Source organism: Musa acuminata, unplaced genomic scaffold, assembly GCF_036884655.1.
Source record: "Musa acuminata AAA Group cultivar baxijiao unplaced genomic scaffold, Cavendish_Baxijiao_AAA HiC_scaffold_387, whole genome shotgun sequence".
In the NCBI taxonomy this organism is placed as follows: domain Eukaryota; kingdom Viridiplantae; phylum Streptophyta; class Magnoliopsida; order Zingiberales; family Musaceae; genus Musa; species Musa acuminata.
In genome coordinates this window covers 15,001-26,322 of record NW_027020637.1, presented here as the reverse complement: position 1 = coordinate 26,322, position 11,322 = coordinate 15,001, and positions in this window count along the sequence as shown.

Genomic DNA, 11,322 nt, shown 5'->3' with positions numbered 1-11,322 from the left:
ACCGATAGAAAATAAATAAACACTCAAAAAAAGTACATGCTCGAACATCATTGACTAACTCCTTATCAATCTCGATTCATTTCAATATGAACAATTGAAGCGATTCGATTTTTTATTTATTTAGAACTTCTAAAATTCTAAAAACTTTTTAATTCTTTTAAAATTCTAAGTATTTATTATTGGCGAGCCATAGTAATTGCACCTATCAAGGAAACTAAAAGAATTATAGAAATTAGTTCAAAGGGAAGATAAAAATCTGTCGATAAATGAATCCCAATTTGTTGAACGTTACTTATTAGGTCCTGTTCTATAATCTGGTTTGATCTTGTAGTCCAAATAATTCCGTACCATGACGTATCTGGTATAGTAGTAATTAGTGAAAAAAGAATACTTGTACAAACCAGTGAAGTGACTCCATCTCCAATGGTCCAAAAATACGAATCATTGGAATATTCTGAACCATTCATGAACATTACCGCAAATATGATTAAGACATTTACGGCTCCCACATAAATAAGTAGCTGTGCGGCAGCTACAAAAAAAGAGTTCGATGGAATGTAGAATAAGGATATACAAACAAGAACCAATCCCAATGAAAAAGCAGAATAAATAGGATTGGTAAGTAATACTACCCCCAGACCCCCTAATATAAGAACTGACCCCAGAAATGCTACAAGAATATCATGTATTGGTCCAGGTAAATCCATTATGTATAATATGTAAAAAAAAAAATATATAAGTCAAATCATGACCTTACTAAATGGTCCAGGAAAGGAAAAGGGTTACCCCATTTTTATTGTATATGATATGTTCCTAATTGAATTAAATCTTAATATGGATTAATTTAATATTAATTTTATATATAGATATAATTATTTTATTGGGCCAATCCTACTTACTTTTTATCCAAAAGAAAAAGAATAAAAAAAGTAGTTGAAATTGTATATTTCGAAATTCCCGTGATAAAAATATTATAAGTTTAAATCAAAGAGTGATTCTCACCAATCTATAGTTACTAATTAAATCTATAGTTACTAATTATTATTTGTAGTTACTGACCAACCAAAATAAAAAAGTTTTGATCTTTTATATCAAAACAAAATCTTAGTAATCGGTAATCGTTCTTGAATCAAAGGGTTTATCTTTATCTATTTTGATTTGAGTCGAATTCATAACTGTTTGAATTGTGTAATCTTCAATTACTGACATTGGTAACCGACTCAAAGCAATTTGATTATAATTCAATTCGTGACGATCATAAGTAGAAAGCTCATATTCTTCAGTCATTGATAAACAGTTTGTTGGACAATACTCGACACAGTTACCACAAAATATACAGACCCCGAAATCAATACTATAATTAAGCAATTGTTTCTTTTTCATATCTCTTTCCAATCTCCAATCAACAACAGGTAGATCTATTGGGCATACACGAACACATACTTCGCAAGCAATACATTTATCAAATTCAAAGTGAATTCGACCACGAAAACGTTCTGACGTAATTGATTTCTCATAAGGATATTGAATAGTTACAGGTAAACGGTTTGTGTGGGATAAGGTAATTATGAAACTTTGACCAATATACCTTGCAGCTCGTATTGTTTGTTGACCATAATTCATGAACCCAGTTACCATGGGAAACATATTGTAGATATCCATAAATAAATTGATGTTTCTTTCTCTTGTTTGAAAGAGGTTATGAATCTAGAATATCGTTATCGTATTCTGTTATTTTATAGTGAAACAAGTTGGGAAGAAGTTGTCAATAATAGATTACCCAAAGAAATAGGTAAAAGAAATTTCCATCCAAGATTTAATAGCTGGTCCATTCTCATCCTAGGTAAAGTCCATCTTGTTGTGATAGAAATGAACAGAAACAAATAAGCTTTAACTAATGTAATAAAGATACCAATTGTCATTCCAAAGACTCCAGCTATTTTTTTTATTCCGAAAAGCTCAGGAATGGATATGTACGGAATAGATAAATTCCACCCACCTAAGTAAAGAACCGTTACGAATAACGAAGAAGCTAATAGATTTAGGTAAGAAGCAAGATAAAATAAACCAAATCTGATACCAGAATATTCGGTTTGATAACCTGCTACTAATTCCTCCTCTGCTTCTGGTAAATCAAAGGGCAATCTCTCACATTCAGCTAGAGAAGAAATTATGAAAACTATAAATCCTATGGGCTGACGCCATAGATTCCACCCCCAAAAGCCATATTTGGACTGTGCTTCAACTATATCAACTGTACTTGAACTGTTAGATAATTATAGTCGATAATAACATTACTGTTTCCATCGCTATTCCAAAACCGTACATGAGACCTCAGCTTCATACGGCTCCTCTATGGCCACAAATAAATGTAAGGACTAGTTCGATATTATCACCCCTTTTCTTTTGGGATAACTAGAATAAAGATATATCAGAGAGTCCGAAATTAAACCAATGGAATTCCGTTTGCTAGAATAAGAAAAAGTGCTTCGGAATTAATCTCATCCCTTATGATAATAAAAATGTATTTTTCTTTGTTCGGTAATAACTCAGCCCTTCAATAAAATACTCGTTATATCAATAAATCTAAAGAATTTAAAGAATTAGGAATTAGTCCATTAATTGTGATAGGAATTCCACCCATATGGATGGGAAAAAAGAATAAATAAATATCTTTTTTTTATTAATTCGATTATTACATTCCATTTCTTTTGTTCCTGTTCTTCTATCTCAGAAGAGGGTACTTTGAAAAAAAAAGAATAAGGGATTAATTCGTTCTGGATAGTCATTTCTTTAATCAGTGAATAGGAGCATACTCTAGATCGGAATCGTAGGGAAGTACTGCTTGATCATTTCTACCAACTTAAAGTCCCTATTTTTATTCGTTTTATAAATTGTAGAAATATCTCTTTTTTTGATACCTTACATTATCTCTATTACTAATCCTTTGTGCACTTTGGTGTTCCTAACCGTCCACTGATTTTTGATTGATCTACGGCATGGTAATAAATACAAGACAGTAATGAAAACTCCATACAGTTGATCTTTTACACCCGCTCCAAGATATGATGACTAATGAAAGAATCTTAATCTTGGGGTAAACAGTTTACACTGCTTATGTTTACTTCAACTTTATTCTTGTACATATGAAATGAGATTTTATCTTCTTACTGCAAACTTCTAAGTTGTTTTGTTTCACTCATATAACTATCTGGTTTAACTCATTGACCCGAATGATGAATAAAAAATAAAATACCTATTCAATACATTACATTCAACTTCTTTCCTTTACTTCTAGGAAAGAAGTATAAAGTTCATGTTCAACGAATCACACGTAGAGATATTGATAACACACATAGAGTTAATGGTATTTCATAACTAATAGATTGAGCAGCAGCTCGTAGACCACCTGAAAAGGAATATTTATTATTCGATCCGTATCCTGACATAAGAAGCCCAATAGGAGCAATACTTGAAATGGCGACCCATAAAAAAACACCTATACTGAGATCGGCTAAAATGAGGCGATACCCAAAAGGAATTACTAAATAACTTAGTAGAATTGATATGACCACTATAGACGGTCCAATACTAAACAAACGAACATCTCCTCTAGATGGGAGAAGGTCTTCTTTAAAAAGTAGTTTAGTTCCATCTGCTAGAGCTTGAAGAATTCCCAAGGGGCCGGCATATTCAGGCCCAATACGTTGTTGTATCGCTGCAGATATTTCTCTTTCTAACCACACAATTACTAGTACCCCTATTGTAATTCCCAATATAAGGGTCAAAATGGGTACAAAGATCCATATGAGTCCATATACTTCTTTTAAGGATTCCGATATAGAAAAAGAATTGATAGTTTGTACTTCTGTCGTATCAATTATCATTTCAACGATCAACCTCTCCCATAATGATATCTATACTACCTAGTATCGTCATGATATCAGCCAATTTCATTCTTTTAACTAGCTGAGGAAGAATTTGCAAATTTATGAAGCCGGGTGGACGAATTTTCCATCTCCAAGGGAAAACACTATTATCTCCTATCAAATAAATTCCTAATTCCCCTTTTGGGGCTTCTACTCTCACGTAAAGTTCTTGTTTCGACAATTCAAAATTGGGTGAAGGTTTTTTACTAATAAATCTATATTCAAAATCATTCCATTCGGAATTTTTTGCTCTATCAAAGCGTCGGACTTCTAAATTCTCATAGGGTCCTCCAGGAATTCCTTCTAGAGCCTGTTGAATTATTTTTATAGATTCCCTCATTTCACCGATTCGTACTAAATAACGAGCTAACGAATCTCCTTCTTTTTGCCATTGGACTTCCCAATCGAATTCATTGTAACACTCATAATTATCAATTTTACGAAGATCCCATTGTGTTCCAGAAGCTCGTAACATCGGTCCTGATAAACCCCAATTTATTGCTTCCTCTCCACCAATAATGCCCACTCCTTCGACTCGCTCCAAAAAAATGGGATTTCGCGTAATGAGTTTTTGATATTCAACAATTCCTGTTAAAAAATAATCGCAAAAATCCAAACATTTATCTATCCAGCCATAAGGTAGATCGGCAGCTACTCCTCCGATGCGGAAATAATTATGCATCATTCGCATACCTGTGGCGGCTTCGAATAAATCATATATCAATTCTCTCTCTCTGAAAATATAGAAAAAGGGAGTCTGCGCGCCGATATCCGCCATAAAAGGCCCAAGCCATAACAAATGAGAAGCTATACGGCTCAGCTCCAGCATAATTACTCTGATATAGCTAGCCCTTTTAGGTACTTGAACATTTTCCAGTTGTTCTGGTGCATTTACCGTTATTGCCTCTGTGAACATAGTAGCTAAATAATCCCAACGTGTTACATAAGGCAGATATTGTATAATTGTTCGGTTTTCCGCTATTTTTTCCATCCCTCTGTGTAAATAGCCCAATATGGGTTCACAGTCAATAACATCTTCACCATCGAGAGTAACGATCAGTCGAAGAACACCATGCATTGATGGGTGGTGAGGACCCATATTAACTATCATGAAATCTTTTTTTGTAGCCGGTACAGTCATATCTTTTCTTCCTTAATTCATTATTTCATGAATTCCTCAAAAAAGTAGGAGGTTCATCAAAATAAAAAATCTAATAACTACTATACTAATTCAAACGATTTAATTAACGATTTTTTGGCTCCCGAATATCCAACTGGTCAATTAATTTCTTATAACGCGCTCTATTTTTCTTTGACAAATAAGCCAGCAGACGTTGACGTTTTCTCAGAATTTTTTGTAGACCTCTTTGTGATAAAAAATCTCTTTTGTGCAATTCCAAATGTGAAGTAAGTCTTCGTATCTTATTGGTGAAACTTAATACTTGAAATTCAACAGAACCCCTGTTTTCTTCTTTTTCTTCTTGTGGAAGAAGTGAAATGAATGAATTTTTGACCATAAAACTTTTTTTATCTTTTTCTTTTCTTTCTTTTCCATGCCATGGATTTTACCGATCAGGAAAAATAAAATAATAATTATTATATTATGTCAATTTTTTTTAATCTAGTACACGCAAAAATTTAGATTTATCCGTTTCTATCTAAATCAAATTTTCCATTTGATTTAGATAGAAAAGAAAAGGATAATATATTTCTGCATTTACGAAAGAGAATGATTTCTTTGCACCTAAAAAGATTCTGTAGATTTCTTTCTAGATTCAATTGAATTGATACACAAGTAAATACGTATCATGTACCAGAACGTAACACACCATATGCGTACATCTTTCGGTTTTTATTTACTGAAAACGGCATGTGATATATAGGAAATATACTATTAAATAATTCTGAATCGTGGATACATACGTATCCTTGACATACTGAAACGACTACCATTATTGGTATCAAACCAATAGCGATTCATACAAGCTAAATCTTCTAATCGGTAATTGGGCCAAAGAAACAATTTGCATTTAATTAATTTATTTAAATCCGTATTAAGACGTTTGTCCTCATTCAAAAATTGTTCAGAGTTTCTTATGTTGTTTTCGTTGCAAAATACTGGATTTCTATTCACAATATCCCGATTATGAGAGTTGAAACAAATTAGAATTCTCAATTCTCTACGACGTCTAGGAGATAGAATATTTTCAGGAACAAAGAAATTATAATGATCTTGATCCCCATTCACAAATATATTGCCATGTCGTCCAGTGGATTTTTTCAAATTATTCTTATCAACATATCTTTTCTTTATGTATTTTCTATTAATTTGGTGTTTACTCTTATCGATCAATGAAATACTTATGGTTTGATATATAATGAATTTTCCATCCCTTCTTAAAGATAGACGAATTGGTTCGATAATTAATATTCCCCTTTTTATTAATTCTGTAAGAGCTAGATCTTTCTGAATCAGCATTACATCCAGATGCATCTCTCCTCTTTGAATCGAGGATATAGCAATTTCCCTTGGATTTATCAATCTAAGTAGGAGACAATATATCCTAACATTATTAATAATTTTTTGATTCAAGGGGTCATCCCATCTTAATTGAAAAATAAAATATTTTTTCAGGAACAAATCTAGTTCTCCTTCCTTATTTTTCTTGGATTGTTTTTTTTTTTTTTTACCTTTTTTAATGTTTGATCTCGTGCAATCCTCTTCAAGATATTCCTTTTGGTTTTGTTTTTGTGGATCTGATACAAGATTTGATTGACCCTCTTTTTCTTGGTTGGAATTTTGAAATTCTATTTTAACGGAATCTTTGATGTTTTGATTTTGACTAATATTTTTTTTATTTTGATTTTGACTAATATTTTTTTTATTTTGATTTTGACTAATATTTTTTTTATTTTGATTTTGACTAATATTTTTTTTATTTTGATTTTGACTAATATTTTTTTTATTTTGATTTTGACTAATATTTTTTTTATTTTGATTTTGACTAATATTTTTTTTATTTTGATTTTGACTAATATTTTTTTCATTTTGATTTTGACTAATATTTTTTTCATTTTGATTTTGACTAATATCATTTTCATAATAAATATTAGAAAGAAGTAATTTGATTGGTATGATCCACGGTTTAATCTTATATGCATCAAAAGGTAACACAAATTCTGGGAAGAACCAAGGTTCTAGATTTGATATGGTAGAATAATTTCGATTCATTCCCATCCAATCAAAAATTTTTTTTTGATGAGTCTTAGTCTTAGTATTTTTATTAGTATTTTTATAAATTTCGGTACCGATATACATATCGGTCCAGTCCTCAATATCACTATTGTTCTCAATATCACTATTGTTCTCAATATCACTATTGTTCTCAATATCACTATTGTTTCTAAGGCAAAAATGAAGAATTCTATAATCCAAATATTTTCTATCCAGATTTTTATGGGTATCAATAAAATATCCTTTTTTTAGGTAATCATCAATAGTCATATTTAGCAATACATAAAACGATTCGGGTTTCAGTGTGTATGAGTCCTTACTATCCCCATAATTTATATATTCATGTGATAAAAGATCATATCTGTAGTGTTTTTTAAATTTTTCTTTTTGACTCATCGATAAATCCACTGCACAAAAATTTTCATTCATGTAATGAATTAATCGGTCTTTTTCTTTTTTATATGAATACAATTTCATTGATTCTTTATTTTGAATAGTACAACGTTGATTGACTCTATTTCGCCATTTTTTCGGTACTAATCGAGACCATTTGCTCCGAGAAAAATTATATTGATAATGACCCTTTAACCAGTTTTTCCATTTATTCATTCCAGACTTATTAATTTTCTTATGCCTTGATTTGGAATCAAACCTTGATTTGGAATCAAATATTCCTCGTGTCATACAATAATACTTTATCTTGTCTTTAATAAAAGGATAGGTCCCGTGATCGTGATATTGAAGTACAGATCTCAGGTGATGGTTGTTAAATAATTGGGTTTGTGACAATTTGTAAAATACATATGCTTGGGACAAGGAAGATAAGTCGTGATAAGTGTTTAAATCATTTCTAATATTAGGATTAGAAAAGGACTTTTTTATAGTCGAAATAAAGTTCATTGTATCTTGATCTGTTTCATCAATTCCTTCTTGATTTCTTTCATCGTTGTAAATGGATTCATTGATAATTGTTTTTTTTAAAAGTTGTGCATTAACCTTAGAAATGGTAACCATACATTGCAAGATATCTATGTATATTTTTTCAATGAAAGATTTCATAAAATAATGTGATTTGCGTATTAATCGGGTATTTTTTCTTTGAAGTATCTGCCAAATATGTTTTTGTAATTCCGGTCTTTTATCATGATAGGCTAGAACTATTTTCTTCTTGTCTTTTGTGATTCCTTCTATTTGATTCCTTATTGTGATTGTCTTATCAGCAAGATCTTTCATTTTTTTTTCTATGAGTAAATAATTTGTCCAATTCATAGATCGAATTTGAATGGTCGATTCGTGAATAATCTGATTATTTTTTTTTGAATCTTTTGCATTTTCATTTGGTTCATGTACTTTTCCCTTCCTCAATTCAAATAAAGAAATTTGGTTCACTTTTTCAAGTTTCTTCATTATTCGTTTTAGAACTAGAACTGTTCGTTTTAGAACTAGAACTATTCGTTTTAGAACTAGAACTATTCGTTTTAGAACTCGTTTTAGAACTCGTTTTAGAACTAGAACTATTTTGATGACCCATCTTTTTTTTTCTTTTGAAACTTTTAGAGAGTTCTTTTTTACTTTTCTAATTTTTTTTTTGAGTTCCTTATATATGGGTTCAAAAAAAGAAGGTTGCTTTCGGGGAGAACCAAAAGGGAGTTCCGTTTCCATTCCCCAAACTGTTAAAAAACAAAAATTTTCTTTTTTTCCTTTTTTTTTCATTGGATCTCCATGATGAGATCGTATTTTAGATCTTCGCCAAGGTTTTAAACGAAAAGGAAATAAAATCTTTATCTGAATACCATCTGTTAACCAATCTTGGGGAAATTCTGTTTCTGATAATGGAACACCATTATAGGTGCATTTAACATGTATTTCTCTATTCCATTCCTTCAAATCCTCATACCACTCGGGGAATTGGAATAATAACATACGTCCAATATTTTTAGCTATTATCAATGAAGGCAATACAATGTTTTTTCTAAAAAAAGATTGGGTTATCAGCATCAAACCTCTTATTGCTTGAGCAAATATAATGCTATCCCAAATTTCTGATATTGTTATCCGTTCATCTTCCTCTTTTTTTTTTTTCTCCTCGTCTTTTTTTTTCCCAGTGTTTGTCTCTTCCTCTTCCTCCTCAAAGTCGGAAGTTTCGGATTCTGGGTTTCCCCCCACGGAATTCCTAAAAATAAGATTAATTATTCGATATCTATATCTATCAAAAAAAGAAAAAAAAAAGACTTTGTCTATTCGATCCAAAAAAAGCGGGGAATGAACATTTGTTTGAAATATTTCCCAAATAACTGTTTTACGTCTTTGAGCACGCATGGATCCTTGGATTATACCCCGATTAAAATCTGGTTGTTGCGAATAACGTATCAAAGCCACCTCTTCTGCTTCTGCTTCTGCTTCTGCTTCTGCTTCTGCTTGATCAATATTATCAGTATCGGTATCCAGATTTTTATCAGTATAGATCACCACCCGTTTCGCTTTTCTTGAACAAATTTCATAATCTTCCTTCTGTTCTTCTCCATTTTCTTGATCCAGTCCTTCTAATTCATCGGTCAATTTGTATGACCATCGAGGAACCTTTTTACTGATTTCTTCTATTCCAATGGATTTTTTTTCTTCTATTCCAATGGATTTTTTTTCTTCTATTCCAATGGATTTTTTTTCAGTTGTTGTTTGATCATTTGGATTGGTTGTAATTATGTCGAATACAAATCTCAAGGATTTTGCTTTACTTTCTGAATTAATTCTTCTTTCTTCTTCCAATAAAAATAAAGAAGATTCATCGATTGACGTTAAGAAATTAACAATATAATTAAATGATGATTTCTCATCAAGCGGATTCTTTTCATGTTCAAATTCTCGAGAATTTTTAGAAATAGGAAAGAGCCCATGAATCTTATTTATCCAAAACGTTTCTATGGAATCTACATCTTCTTCTTCTGTAGAAGTAATTAAATCATTTGTAGAAGTAATTAAATCATTTGTAGAAGTAATTAAATCATTCATGATTGTATGTGAATAGAATTTTTTTATTGTTCTTATTGTTCCACGATACGGTCCGCTCAAAAAAGGATCATACGCTTTTGGCAAGTATTCTTGCTCATTCTCATCGTTGCATAATCTGGTCCTTTTTTCAAGTATATCTAGAGCAAGAGATATCCTTTCTTCTTCTTCTTCTTCTTCTTCTTCTTCTAGAGTTTTTATTCGACTTATCAATTCATTGCTCAAGTTGTATTTTTTTTGCTCATTGGTAGAAACCCAATAATCATATAGGTCTTCATGGGAAAATTTTTCTGTCATGTACAAAGACATTTTGCGTTCTATCATTTCCGAAAAAGTTGATAAACTAGGCGGATATGTAAAAGATATTATTTGTTTTCCATCACTTGAACACGTATAAAAAAAATATTGTGACATTTCATTTTGTACACTATTTTCAAATCGATTATTTTTTATATATCGCAATGGACGATTCCACCGCTTATAATCGAAAAGAAAAGTTACAATAGGTTTTTCAAAGTCAAAGCAGAAAAAAGTCTTTTCATTTTTCTCTTCTTCAAGTCTTCCCAATTCCCAATTATCTTGATAGGTATCAAGATAAGAATCTTCGTAAACTGGGCTATCTTTATCGCATGTGTCTTTAAAGTGAAAGTGGAATTCATGCTTTGTTTTTTCCTTTCCATTCACTCGGATCTCTTCCGTTTCATCTATTTTGTCCGGATCCTCCTTTTCTTCCGAATAAAGGGAAGGGTCTTTTTCGGTGGATCCCTCTTGTTCCTGTTTAGTCTCCTTCCTTTCGGAAGTTGTTTCTACATCGCTTTCTTCCTCACTTTCTACATCGCTTTCTTCCTCACTTTCTCCCCTTTCTTCCTTTTCTGAGGTTTCTTTCAGTTTCTTAGTGACAATAGGCGACGGCATTCTGCCTAAATAGTAGACACAGGTGATAAATAAGAGAATACTAAAAATTCGAGCCATAGAATTTCTCAATTCTGACACAAGGTACCTATTAGATTTAGCAAGGTACCTATTAGATTTAGATCGAATAGAATGATTTTGCCGTATCCAGAATAATACCAATCCAACCCATTTCATGAAGAAAATGTAACCAATTAACCAACCAATAAAACTACTTGTTACAAATAACATCTTGTTGTT